Below are 15,361 nucleotides of genomic sequence, written 5' to 3'. Positions count from 1 at the left end.
TAAACCTGCCCATTCAACAGAGAGTTATCTATGAGCCTGGATATTTGTCTGAGGCAGTAATTTGCCTGCCTACTCCAGGAGCCTTGTAGGAGTTCTTAAAGCTTTTTACAGGTATCTTAGATCTTTCCAGCTCTCAAGAACATATTTATCACTTTTCTTACTCTGCTCCTCAGCTGCAACCTCAGATTTGCACAGGTCTCTAAGTGCTCTGAAGGTCTACCTGAATAATGCCAGCCATTTCCAGATCAGCCTTCCTTCTCCACCTGGTGATAGCCAAGGGGAAAAAAGACATTTGCACAGACTTCCTAGGGAAAGGTCTTAATCCAAAATACAAATAGCTCAAGGATAAATGTGGGAGACTTGGGAACAGGGGAATCATTTTTTCTTCACGGACAATTATTGGCGATTAATCATTTACAAGGAGGATAATGAGACACTGGAGAGACTGCTACTGAATTAAACACAATTGTACTGATCTTTATCCCTTTCCATTTTTCCCCTTAATAAAATTGCATGGGATTTTCCTATACATGAGAAACTCTTGTTGGTAATTAAATTTTTAAGCTTTTGGAGATAAGACTAAAACATGGAGAAGTAACACACAGCCGGGTTGGATGAGAAGTCAGGAGAAAATCAAGCCTGAATCAATATGGTGTTATTTAATTTTGTTGCAAATAAGAAAATTGATTGCTAGCGGAAAAATACATTTTCAGGAGAATGGTAGCTTTGTTAATACTTGTTGGGGTGACATTAAGAAACTTTGTTTTGACTGTTTGCTGTTCCTCATGAGCTGCAGGCTAGAATGGCCACAGTGTCCATTCACCTGAGCAAACTGCAACTTTTTTCCTCTTTTATTTCTTGCCCTCACAGTAAGTTTTCTCATGGCCTAGGTGTTTCTGAAGTTGAACTAAAGTTGAAGTTCGCATCCTGTTTGTTTGTTTTTTTCCCCCCCCCTCTTGCTGAGCCATCAGCCTGTATCACAACATATGGGTTCAGTTGGAAAGCAGCAACCGAGTTCATCCGTATTGCTGTTACCAGAGCTGGACAGTACACAAAAGTAGCTCTTCCATAGGTTATAAGGAAAGCCAATGAAGTAAATACTTGAACTTTCCCAAAAATCAAGACTTTTGTTTTAGCTATTTGATCAGATTTAGGAGGAAGAAAAAAGGTTGAAATATTTTATGCTTATTGTGGACTAGAAATTCTAGCTTTTGTTCAGCTCTGTGCTTCACAAAAAAAAAATAACGAATTACACTGCAAAAGAATTACAAACACAGGCAGTCAGTTTATCCCATACATTAGCCTGCTGTTTCTAATCTTAATAGTCTTGCTTGTTGCAATCCAGCATGTTCCAAAATACTTACTAGTAAATTAAAATTGAATTATAGAATTAAATAAATAAAAAAATATTTGTTCGCTTTCAAATACTTTTTTGGGCACCAGAAAAAGAGGTAGATCTTTTCTACATCTTATCAGGAGGACAAGTCTAACAAAAAAATTTTGTCATAGCTTTAGTTTGCCTTTCTGTCATTCAGCTTTTCAGGCACCTTTTTCAGGGGCCAGGATGACAACAAATACCTGCTACAGCCCCTTCCCTGAGTATTTTACCTCCAGTAAGTGACCATTTACCGGGCTCAGCACAGAGGTTATGAAAACCCAGGGAATCTCTTTCACCAGTATCATATCCAGCTTTTATCACATACCTGCCTATACACCCAGGTAATAAATGAGATTCTTGCTATTCAAAGTAAAAATAGACACCAGGAAACATAAACCATTCCATTAAAGGAGGGAACATTTTTTCCACCTGAAGTATATTGTGCTTTCAATCATTTGCTTTCACAGAGATGGCAGTTACAGATAGTAACAGATGGTTACTACACACACGCTTTGGTGCGTAGCTCACAACAGGCATGTGTATGAATAAGGAGTAGTTTTGAGCCAGGGAACAAGGTTAGTATGCAAAGGAACAGTCAGCTGATTTTGCTGTCAATAAGTGTGACAATATGCAACTCAAGCCATAAAATCTTTATTCTTTCTTCTATAAAACTTTAAAAGAGTTTTGGTTTATTTTTCCCCACATTTAATAAATTCCTAGTATGCTGAGATATAATAACATATGCAACAAGTTCCAGCTCAATAGTTGTTTTTTTTTTTATAGCTGGCTGTTAAAGCTGAGAAAATATGGGTTTATTGCAAAATGCTGACACAATCATAAATGCAATGGAGAGAAGAGTGCTGTTCTATTTCTAATGCAATCCTATCCAAAATGCTAGTGGTCAAAGGCTGCATCAAGAATTTTGTTTTTATGTTTTTATTCACCCCTTTGGAGGTGAATTTTTCTTAGAGTTCTGAGGGGTTTTGTGTCACTCACATGTTTTTGTTAAATTGGGCCTATTTTGCCAGTGACACGCTGTTCACTGCAGATAACAAAATATTGAGTATTCTGAGCTGCAGAATCAACTAATGCAGAAGCTAAAATCCTTGGATAACAGTTATTCTAGGGACAGCCTCACACACGCTGAGATTAAATTAAAAATTGAATTTATTTGAACTCAAAAGAAATCTCAAGTGAGAGAAAGTGAACGAGATCTGTCTTTTATACACAGATGAAATTTTAACTTGAAGCTGATGAGCAAAAACCATTTTCAGAATTTTCATTTCAGAATTTTCAGAAACCCTACACAGCACAAAAGTACTTCTTTAAAACATACACAACAGCAGGTTCATGGCACAACATCGGCCGTTTTCCTAAATGCACCTAGAAGGGTCTAACAGCAGGACCTGAGGGGCTGTGAAAGTTCTTCTGTCCCAGTGTTCTTCCCCCCAGAGATGGCCATGCCGCTGGGCCACCCACAGCAAAGATCCAACTGTAGCAGAAGCGATCCTCAGCCCAACACACATGGGTGGACAACGGTTGCAGAAAGGAGCTGGTCACCAAACCACTGACAGTCCATCATTTCATGCTCAACACTGCAAGACACCATTTTGGATACCACCCTAGAATGAGGCAGAGCCACTATGCCTAGTCTGTGGAGGCACAGAGATGTGATAACATAAATTTGGAAATCCAGCCAGATTTGATCAGAACTGCAGTGTTCCAAAGTAGGCTAAAACATATCTGAAAATGCCCATTTCTTTATCATCAGCTCTTAAACCAGTGCAGTTGTTCTCCAAATAGGTGACAGCATGTGAGATGCTTTCCTTAATTTGCCTGCCACTTTTGGAAGTTGTGAACCAGATATAAACAAGCCAGTAATGTCAAGGAGACGAGCCACCACAAGGAATATTGCCAGTGGCCAGGTAGACTTATGTCTGTGCACACTGCTACCCTGCTCTTGTGAGAGAGAAACATGTCTGGGGCTCTTCCTTTTCCAACACAGAACTCCTACACCTCTGCCACACCCCAGGGAGAGGAGACCCCACATCAGCACCCCAAATTTTGATGATAAAAGTATCCAGCCACTCAGGAATGGGCTGAGACCAGAGGTTGACTTTAGATAAGAAAAATTCAGCAGGGTTGAATTAGAATAAGCATTCCCTAATAACAGCTTTACTCTATTACAGATTACTTTCTCAAGACATAGCAGTTTAATTCTGTATATTTCGAAGCAAATGGAATTGTTATTTGACTAAAGCAGGCAGAAATGAGACAGAGATAATAAACAGACCACACACAGACTAAAAGAGAATGCACGTTTTCTGTTCAGCTGTATTATCTGCGAGTGAAGGATTACCTACATCACAATGCCAATTTTCTATGGGAATGATGCCCTTTGTGGCTCTTACCCATTCAGGTTACTATCAGTTACAGCCACAGTTGTAACTGTTCCAGTCATTCCTGCCTTTAGCTTTCAATCCTGCAAGCACATTCCTGCCCTAAACATTATAACCTTCTTTGAAAGGGAACAGTTAAAGAAAAATGCAGTTTCCAGTTATGTCCAAGTACTGTCATAAGCCAATTCTGTCACAATGACAGTTCTTTGCTTTTTTCATTGTTTTCATTGCAGCAAAAATGCCCCTTGTTGCCATTTTGATGCAGTAACCAGAATCATTATAAATTGCTGACAATTATTTTCACAGGACGAAGTTCAGCTAGCAGCAAGAGAAACCAAAGCAGAGGGACAATGCTGTACTTCTCTGAGGATGCAGCATGGCACCTGCAGGTCCCAGGGGAGCCTGGGGTGAGAAATCTACTGCCAAGAATTCCAAAATGTCTTTCTTCCTAGGCTGAACGACAAAAATTTCTTTCCAAAACTCTTGCTTTCCAGAAACTTGTTCCCAAAACACAGACGGCACCAGTTTCACCAAGGACAACCAGGTCCTTTGGAAACTCTTTACTAGAAATCAATGGTTTTCATCACTTCTAAAAAAAGTTGATGAAGTTTTGGGTACTGTTCCAGTTACAAAGAAACATATCATATTTTTATGTACATTATGTATTTCCCTCCCAAATTAATCACTTTCACCAATTTACATATGTTTGCTTCATAAGCAGTTAATTTCCTCATCCTTTATCCACTGTCAGTGCCTACATGGAAAAAATGAAGCACAATGTCACTTGACCCCAAGCACCATGTCTGGAAGAAGCTGCTGGTACTAGCCATATGCACACTTCTCCCAGTCTGAATTATGGCCAGAGAAAGAAGCTGTGCCATTCCCGCATGCTTGCACAGGGCTCACCTGTGCTAAATCAATTCCTACACTACACCAGCAGTGAGGGTGAAGGGAAGAAAGAGACAAAATCTGAGCTTACCTTCTTCATAGATTTGCAATAACAAAAAAGTCTCCTGTAATATTCCTGTGGTATTTTAATTACCATTTGTTTCTCTTCCTTTTCATTGCTTCATTTTGAATTCACATTTGTCTGAAGCTGTATTTGCACCAGACATTAGGGCAAATCATATCAGCTTATTTACTGTATGAAATTAATGCATGCTCTGTAAGCAGGAGTCCTTTAAACTTCTCGGGTGAATTTTTGACACTTTTCTCTCTTCATGTTCCTGCTCTTAAATCAATCTTAAGTTACCATTTAGAAGCACTGATTCTGACTTAGAAATGAGAAATTCAGCTCACAATTTCCCCTTGCACTCAGTGATTATGATCACTTGAAGATGATCAGGGGACTGGAGCACCTCCCCTATGAAAACAGGCTGAGGGAGCTGGGCTTGTTCAGCCTGGAGAAAAGAAGGCTGCAGGGTGACTGTGAGAATTCTTCTTTGTTTTTTTGGCTCAAAGCTTGCTTTCTGAGGTATTTCTTGTGATAAGACTGACTTGTCTAGAAGATGGCTGATGGATGTTGTTGTGTGGCAAACAAAATCACTGTGTGGACAATTTTAGCTGCTTGCCTTTGGAAGATAGTGCTCAGGACAGTTTACTGGTGAAAGATCTAGCCTGTCATCAAATAACTCCAGTTTGTTACGGAAAGCTGGGGGATGATGCCACTGTATCCTATGAAGGCAAGATACAAGTTGGTACCTCCCTGTTCCTCTTATCTGCTGGCAATGCCAGGAAGATAGGAACAAAGGAGTTTCCTGCTGAGAACCCAAAGCCAGAAGCTGCCACTCCAAAGAGAGCTGACTCAACCACTTTGGATTTGAGCTGTCACTCCAAAGACAGCTGACTCAACCACTTTGAAAAGGGGCCATCATCACCATGGTCACGGTCGTCATTGCGTTGTTGTCATCGTGGTCAACAGAACAACAATGCCCAATGACCCATCACTACCAAAAATCAACAACTGAACAAACCACGCTGGTGACTATCTCCCTCTTGCTTCCTATGAAGACTCCTTGCTTCTTCTTTCCTATCTTTTCTATTGCCCTCCTTCCCTTCTTCATTTCCCTAACTCATAATAGCATCTGTCCTCCCCTTCCCATCTCCCTAATTAAGATCTGTAATAAACTGGTCGGATCAGCATTTGAACCGTTGTTTCTTAATCTCACGCTGGGTATACAGATATTAAAAGAACCTCATTTCCCTCTCATAAATTGGAGTGAGACAGTAACCTCATTGTAGCCTTTCAATACCTAAAGGGAGCCTACAAACAGGAAGGGAATCAACTCTTTGAAATAGTAACTGCAGGAAAAGGGGAAATGGTTTTAAGTTGAGGGAGGGGAGATTTAGGTTGGACGTCAGGGAGAAGTTCTTTACAGAGAGAGTGGCGAGGTGCTGGAACAGCTGCCCAGGTTGTGGATGCCCCGTTCCTGGAGGTGTTCAAGGCCAGGCTGGATGGGGCCCTGGGCAGCCTGGTCTAGTATTAAACGGGGAGATTGGTGGCCCTGCACGTGGCAGGAGGGCTGGAGATTCATGATCCTTGAGGTCCCTTCCAAACCCGGCCATTCTGTGATTCTGTGATTATTTTATTTTGTTTGTTTCTTATTATTATTATCCACAGAGGAAACCTTTTCCACTTTGACTGAAACCTGCAGATGAGTGCCTGCCTGGTCTGTTAGGCTGGCAAAACAGGTTCAGTTTCCACCCTTTCACAGAGCAGTGGTGCACCAGGCCAAACTATTCCATTTCTTACTAATATTGGTTTTCAGCCATCAGAAGAATCTCTGCAATGTCCTTAGAAGACATTTTGAACTTAAGGGCTTGAGCTCCGAATGACTCCCATTGTAGGCTTCGTGTGTATGAAGAGTAGTTAACACCAGCATTCCAAGATGTAAGGCTTCCATACACAGCCAAGTTTTGCTGTTAGGGCAATTCTTTACTATTTTCTGTCTTGTTTTTGTATCCCTAAGGTAATCATTCATTCTGATTTCCTCTCTTAGGTGTAAATTTCCTGTGTGAAGATAGCTCATTGCTGCTGCATTGTTTTCTCTCTTCCTACTTCAGGGATTTCTAAGTGAGAGAGTACTGCGTGTCTCTCCTTACATCAGTTCTAGTTGGTTTCTTTTATCAAGGTGACATCACTCACAAGTTGCGGAGAGCACAAATAAACTGAGAACAACTATGCCATGCTATTAAAGTTTAAAGGATTCTGACAAAGACAAGAGAAGGCATTCTGGGCTTACTTAATCTTGTATACAAGCACTAGAATGACACAACTGAGGATTGCTTTCTTGTTTTAATTTTACACTTTTGCTCAGAGGGTGCCAACCACAATGCTTTCCTAACACTGTCCCCCCTCAGCACATCTGCTCACTGAAGCCTGTGGAACTGAGGCACTGTTCCCCTCCCCAGCTTTGATGCTCCATATGTTTCCTGGCATTTTGCTCCAACTCAAGGTCTGCCCTTAGCTTCATCTGATGAAATTCGTGCACCCTTCTGCAAAGTGTTCTTCTCCTTTAGATTTCAGCCAGTTTTGGAGGACTGAGATGTGACTGAGTAGTTCAGCCTTTAGCAGACATATTTGGTACTGAAGGGTTCCCTTCACAGGGCTGCCATCATAGTTGCTCACATCCCTGGCACCAGCTACAGATGTGACTGCCAGGTTATACTGTCACTTTATCAAGCTGGTCCCTGTAAAGCTCACCAACCCCTTAATACTTGGCAAACATACTGTTCTATATAGCTGCTGATATGCCACTTTTAAGAATATCTACCACTTCTGTGTTGTTGAATTTTCCTCTCAAGTACAGACATATCTTGTTCTACTTTTCCTACCCCACTTGCTGGTCTGAGGCTCACTGTTTCTATCAAACTCCTATGATATTCCTGGTAGCTCTCTTCCCTGCACGTATCATTACAGCATAATCACAATACACATGCAGGCACACACACTCAAACACATCCCACCCTCAGTACAAGACATTTGCACCCAGCCATTCCCTCTCCAGGAACAAACTCCATCATGAAGGGATGGTACACAGGCAGCCACTCCGGACATTCTCTCTTTCCTTCCTGATGTGTCTGTGAAACATCTGACCCCACAGAGCTCAACACAGCTACACACCTCAAAGCATGATGCAGTACCATTGAGGCTGCAGAGCTTCCCTTGTTGGCCTGCCTGTGGGAAAAAAAGAACTTAAAGCACAGCCACTTCATGTTTTTTTTTTCCAGAGAACCCAGATTATAAGAAGTGCTGTGTCAGGCCAGTGCTAGCTGTTACAGCTTTGTTTACAAACAATTATAATGGATATGCTATATGCTCACCCTCAAAGTTACTATTCATTCTATCCATCAGGAGTTATAAATGGATCATTATTGCAAAATGATACATATCAAATTGCAGCTAATATTTACCTGATAATAGATCATAACAGAAAGGACAAACAAAATCTGTTGAGCACACCTGAAAAAGAGGAATTACACTTACTATAGTGTATATAAGGTAGTAAAAGCTTCTGCAATTACACATTTTCATGCCAAGTGCTTCTGTTTGAGTTCAAGAATTTTGTTTTTTTGCTCTGTCTTCTCTTTATTCTCTCCACATACGAGGTTTGGCAGTGCCAGTGCAATCATTTTGCACAAACTAGTTCGATTTGTAAGCATTTTCTATCTTCCAACTACCATTTAGTTATCAAGTACACCTGCAGTTTTTTGTTGTTGTTTTTTTTTAATATAGCAGGAGATGAAATACAGAACAAAAAGGTGAAAAATGGGACAGACATCTCCTAATAGTTGCTAGCCCTAAATATCAAAATTATTTCTGTATGAGAACAACAGAGGACATAAAGAAGGTACAGATGACCTATTCACCAGTCATCTTTGAAGAGGCTGGCAGAGATCAAGGAAAACCACCATTCCATGGCTTATTTTTGGAATGCCAAGCGGTCACCATTTGCTGCAGCAGCCTGCAGCCACCAGGCTCTTCAGTAGGGATTGAGCCCCATAAGGACAGTGGAGATGGTGGCAGCCAGGGAGACAGCCAGAGGCAGCATGTGTGACCTGGTTTTGTGGTATCCATCTCTGGCCAAAGGCAGCCTCAACAAATACGATGAAAGTAGTTATGTATTGTGGCTTCCTCATCTTTTTTTTTTTTTTTTTAATGTCCAATTAATATTTTCCTTTACTGTGAGTCACTCATTATAAAGCTTAAAAAAAAAAAAAAGAGGAAAAACAGACTGTAAGGTAAGTACTCCGGACAGTAAAGTTCCATTGTACAACTGACCACACTGCATGTAAACATAGCTGACATTTCAACACATTTCCTTATCACAGTTGTGCAGACAGTCTGCTGAAGGCAATTTTAATTTCAAATATAGATCCATACATTTCTGCCATATTTATGAGAAGCATTCTTATGCAACTGCGTCTCTGCATCTATACTTAGCCTCACAAACTGTAGAAAATTATTTAAAAAAAATGTTTGAAATCTGATCTCTGCAATGAAAATACTTCTCAGAAAAAAAAAAAAAGCAGAGGGAAGGTAGACGTCTTCAATATTCTCTCTCTCCTATTTTTAGCTCTTTAAAATGTTTTCTTGTGAGGTTATGTCTGGGAAGATACAGGTACAACTCCAACAGCAGATATTCAGTAGTTGAAAAATCAGACAAAGGAAATCAGGGAATTTATATAACAATGAAAAAAATTCTACTAAGTAGCTCTTCTATATTGAGATGCTTTAATTATCTTAACCAGTGTTATTGTCACTAGGATTTCAGAGATCATTTCTACCTTGCTTTGTTTATGTGAACACTAACTGAATGGCAGTACATCCAGACAAACCTCAGGCTCACTACCACAAGTGGATTAACTTTACTAATTACTTATCAATTTTTCTTTCAGCTCATTTCTCACTCTAACACCCAATGATCTTTCCAATTCACAGAATATGGCCTATAAATGTCAAATCATGGAAAACAAAGGCATTAGAGAAATCTGCGCACTCATCATAAGAAAAAGGGCAGAAAGTATAGGACCACCAAATTGCCCTCTATATCCTCTCCACTGTAGGCAGGAAGCCATGAGGACTCATCTTCTAAAGATACTTTTTTCGAGATAACCCAATACAGGAAATACACATCAACAAGGGCTCCCAAAACGAAAGTAAAGGAACTACAGATGCTGAAGCTGCTGCAATGGTTGTTGCTTCACTACAGCCTTATCCCTCTGCCCCTAGCTACATGAGAGCTCCTGGAAGAAAAGGTGCAGAGCCCAGGAGGCACAACCCTCTCCTATTTAGGACACTACAAGCATACAAGCTACAGGCTACAAGGTAGCCCCATTCTGCTTGGAAAGGGCTGATGCCTCCTAATAACAAAGCATTTCTTATAGTAATTCCTCTAAAACAAGTTGCTTGCATATGCATAATTAGGTATTCTAGCCCTGATATGTCTGATGATTAGGATTAATCACTTGGTTGATTAATTGGGCCAAGTAAGATGTTCAGTGCAGCTTTCAGCTTGATAACAAAGCTACGTGCAAGTGCTAACTATATTCTTGGTCACCTTTTCTGCCACTATCCAAATGTAATTAAGATGTCACACACACTTTCTTTGATCTAGGGATTAAAAGGAAAGTTCACATTGTTCAGCAGTAGCGAGTTGGATGAGACTCTCCATCACCATACTAACAAGGACCCTTAATTATCACAGCCATTAGTTTGCAAAGCTGGAGGGCAACACTTGTACCTGAGCAGCTGCACAAGCTGGAATTATCTCAGCAGCCAGAAATGGTCAGCATGAGAAATACTCTCCTCTTCGTTTAGATTTGCTTACAGCCCAGTCATCATGTGGGAAGGAATGCTTTGGTGGCTATACAAGGGTGCTCCAAAGACACAAATACTCCTCAGGTTTTATGTGGACATAACTGATATCTTCCAGGATATCAGTCCATCTTACTCTTCTAAATTAATCTACATAAACTGCTGCGTTAGGAGTTAAAAAGAAAAAAACTCAAAGCAAAAAACAAACAGTCAAACAAAACCACACAAATCCCTCAGCCATGAATTCACATTCACTATATTCAACATATAATACTCTTTTCCCTTAATAGTTAACAAATACAAAGCACACATCTACAGCTCAACAAACTTAGCAAATGAAGTGAATACTGTGCATTCTGAAAGGCTGCACTGAACATCCGCCAGCATTGCCAAAAATCATCGTCCCTACATTTTCTATAGAAAAACATGTTCTTTCTCTCTAGGGATACTAATGATCTCTGGTTGCCCACTTACTTTAGAACAATTATTTTCACTTTTGTTTGTGTTCCTTTAATGAGAAATAAGAGGTAATTGAAGCTTTCTCGAACTGTATGGTCATTTTGATAGTTTGTGCTTTCTTTGAATTTGCAAGAGGAAAAGAGAAAATTGAAAAAAAGAGTCTCATCTGAGTAAGACGAAGTTGCTACATACAAACTTTCACTTAACTCAGTTAAGTATAATGCTTGAGTACAGTTGCTGAACAGAGCTTCCTTTAGGAAGGAAAGAACAAAATAAAGAAAAGAAAACCAAGTCCTTAGGGAACAAAATCAGCTGTAGTTGTTCCTGCCAACAGAGATGTTATCAGACTAGACTAAAAACAAGACTGTTGTGGTTGTGTGAGTAACTAGGTACAATGGGCAGCTGCCCAGTTTGAATTTCAGTGGTTAGCGCATATAAAGATAGATATGTATAGATAGAGAGATATAAATAAAAGCATGCTCACTGCCAGCATGCCTTGTTATTCATACAGCCACAAGTGTCCTGGCATCCTCTAACTAGCCAGCCTCTTTGCTGACAGAAGTAGCAGTAAGTTACTTGCTGAGTTACTCGCCCATTGGTCACATGTGGAGAAATGTTTTGTTCAGTTTCTGCCCATACTGGTAACAACACAGCTTCTAGTCTGTGCCTTCCCTGGCTCTCTCAGCAAGCTCCCACCACAAGGCAAGGCAGGAGCAGCACAGTAGCCCCTGCCCACCTGGCCAACAGCCCAGCCCACACGCACCCAGACAAGACTGTTTGGGCTGCGCTCTGCAGTGAGAAGAGCTGAGGCCCCCAGACAGCAGGAGGTAAATAAGCATGCTGCAAAGAATCGCTACCCTGAGAGGTCAAAAGACAAAAAATTACTGCTTAAAGCCAGTAAGATATTAGGCCCAGGCTCAATTTATTTTTGAAATTATATTTCTCAAATCCAGCAAGGATGTATTTGGGCCAGTTCTTCCACTTTCCACTACTCTTTTCACTTGCACACTCCATCTTACAGACACTAGCCAAGAAAAGCAGCAGGCAGCAACACTGCTTCTTCTGTTTATAAGGACCATACCCTCCAGTAACATATATTGAAGCAGTGAATGTTTGTCTACCCCTGAAAAGAGAGAACACTGAAATCCTCACAAAATGATTGATGAATTAATACAGCCATCTAGCTAAAGCTATAGGAACTCAGAATATTTACATGCAGCTACAAGATGAACATACCCTTCTTTAGGAGACTCTGTTAGCCCAGTGGTAACACTGCAATCCTGTGAATCCCAAAGTTTGATAAATTATCATCCAGATCACAATCCATAGCAAAAAGGATTTCAAACAGCAGCAAGGGATCAGGTCCTGAACATAAATCAGTCCAGCTTCTAGGGCTTTAGGAGTCAATATAAACTAGGCAGAAACTTTGCTATTAGTAAATGACTTGAATTGAATATAGCATGCCCCACTGTCTGCCACCCAAAGTGCTGTTTATCTGTTTAGGTAAACCATTAGTTCCATTAGGAGGCATTTTACAGGTACCATGTGCGCATGAAATTACAGAAGTCAGGTAAAGAACAGAACAAAGATTTACAGATTCTGGATTTATCTTTTAGAATGGACAAAGCACTCTGGGAATATTTTTCCTCATTGGAAGAAGAGCAATGCAATTCCACACAGAGAACATACAGACAAGAAGGGCTCCAAGCTCTCCTCTCTTCAAAAGCAGCACATGAGCCTGGTAGAGAGCAGGGCAGCACAGCCTCTGCCTCCCACTGTTGTGGCTTGGTTACATTTGCTGAATCTCTTACAGGAGCCCTGATTTCAAATTTATCTCATAAAATGCGCAATTGAAAGGAGCCAAACTCTCAGAAATTCTGAGGCAATTTTCTTCTTCTTTATCCCCAACGTGTCAGTCTGCAATAAACTTTAATAAGAGCACCTACTTCCCTACTTTCACATATCCCCCTGGTCTGATTCATAATCAAATTCCTTGGATGAAGTTCTATACATAAACTACTCACAGTGTGATATCAGCTAGTATGAATAACGTGACTGAGACTCTTTATTGCCCAGTGGTGGTGTGAGACAAGGTTTTCCCTTTTCTCAGCCACCCATGCTGTCAGTTAATTCTGCTGGAGTTATGTCACCACACTGCACCAATCCTTGGATTTGGTTGGTGTTTTGTTATTGTTTTTGTCTGAAACCTGGCAGAAGCTTCTGAATGACTGTTATGTGTTGAAGAACTACTAAAGAATTATGAACTTATATAAAGGCATCACAACTGAACAAGGCTTTCTCCTTCACAAATGAAAGGTTTCCATTATACGTATTCCAGTGGTTCATAAGGATCTTATAAATTCTTTTGGACCCTATTTTTTTCTTTTTTTTTTTTTTCTTCCTTTTTTTTTTTTTTAATCTTTTACGTCATCAGGCAGAACTACCTCCAGGGACTTGACATTTCTATAAAGGTATTGTCAAATTTCACTTTAAAATAATCACCCTTTGTCCCATTTGCTGCTTAAGCAATGCAGAATTGCATGCAATACACACAGCTTCACCTCATTGAGTGTTATCTGTAATTGTACGTTTTGCTACCTCAGCATCTCCAGTAGAAACATGCTCCCTTAAATCATATTTATATATACGAGTGACAGTGCAATGAAGGAAGAAAGTGTCTGTACTTGGAAAATTATCTTTAGAACTTTGTTGGAAAGGATACCCAGAGTGTAACATTCCTACATACCTCTATGATTCAGTAATGTAGCCAGGTCATAAATTAATTCTTAATGGTATTTTGCTAAATTGAAAAAAAGACAGTTCCATTACTATATCCCATAACCTAAATCTCTTGATACAAAATGACTTCACATTCAGTTATAAAGAGCTGAAAGACAACAGTTAAGCTTTAAAATAGGAATATATTTGGAAGCTAACCCATTACAAGTAGTAGCATTGATAATTCTGAAAGGAGTGGTCTTGACAAACCTTTTTGCACACAACTGGTGGGACCTACATATTCAGTCTTGAGAATTTCATTTATGGCAAGTACTATTACATTCTGCAATTTCAAATATATCTGTACCAATATACAAAGCACTGCTGCAACTAGACTGGCTAAGACAGCTGCTACCTGCATATCCTTTATTGGAATTAGAAGGTAGCAGATATGATATATGGAACTGTTTATTTTAGGTTTTGCTAAATTATCACCACCATTAATCTGCTTCTTTGCACCTTTTGACAACAAAGACTCACTTCTTAAGAAAAACAGGGCAGCGTGAGGGATGAAACTACACAGAGAGGAGATACATGCATTTGCCTCTCATATTATGAATAGTGCAGTGACTGCTGAGCTGAGAGCTGGCCATTAATTGGTAATTGACATTAATAGGTAACTGCCACTAATTTCAACGCATTCGTGGATTTTAAATCCAAGCTTGAAATACCTTTGGTCTAGTCAAAGGTTTTAGACTTCCTAAATTCTGAAAACCTTAAGGAGCCTAAACAAACAAATAAAATGACAAGGTAGCAAGCTGGGCTACCCATGGTGTATTACTGTATGCCAAGGAAAGGTCAGAGTCAAATCCAATTAACACATCGATCATCTCAGCAAGTAACACTGAATCCACATGCCTTGAAAAGTCTTGCTAAGGAACAGCAGTATAACATTAGGTCTGTGCTACTTTCCAGCTGAAACAGTGCAGCTACACCAACTGTGTTACACCAGAAGAGACTTGAAAGGGCGGGAAACAAATCAGAGGGCCTCAGTCACTGTCACAGACATCCCAGTATGACAAGAAGTGAAGAAGACATTTACTCAGATGCCACCAATAACTGCAAAGCAGCTTGATGGGAGCTCACTAGCAAAGCAAGAGTCTTTCCTTGCTCCTGTGTAGGTACAGAAGTGCCACTGGAATGGAAACAATTGGACAATATTTTTTATTAGTGTTCATTGTGGAAATAGACAGTTTCACCTGGAGCTGAAATGATTGCAGGATCAGATGTAGAGTAAGGAGGTGACACAAACAACAAAATCGCTTGCACTAGAGGAAATTTTCACTCATTCCAGATGAAGCCAAAACTACAAAAGCTGATTTGCTAAGTAGCCTACCTGCTAAAATCACCTTGGTTTGTACCAGCAGGTGACTGATTAGTATCAAATACAAAAACAGGAACTAGTGTGGATTAAAAGGAGTCATGGGCCTAATATTTCAACCAAGAAAATTATAGCACCTGTGCTACAAATTGAAACTAGTGAATGCCTGAATAAGTAAGACCACAGTGCAAAGAGTTACCACCATCTTT

The sequence above is a fragment of the Lagopus muta genome, chromosome 5, assembly GCF_023343835.1.
Source record: "Lagopus muta isolate bLagMut1 chromosome 5, bLagMut1 primary, whole genome shotgun sequence".
NCBI lineage: Eukaryota > Metazoa > Chordata > Aves > Galliformes > Phasianidae > Lagopus > Lagopus muta.
The sequence above is the reverse complement of the archived record's forward strand: the minus strand, read 5'-3'. Positions refer to the sequence as shown.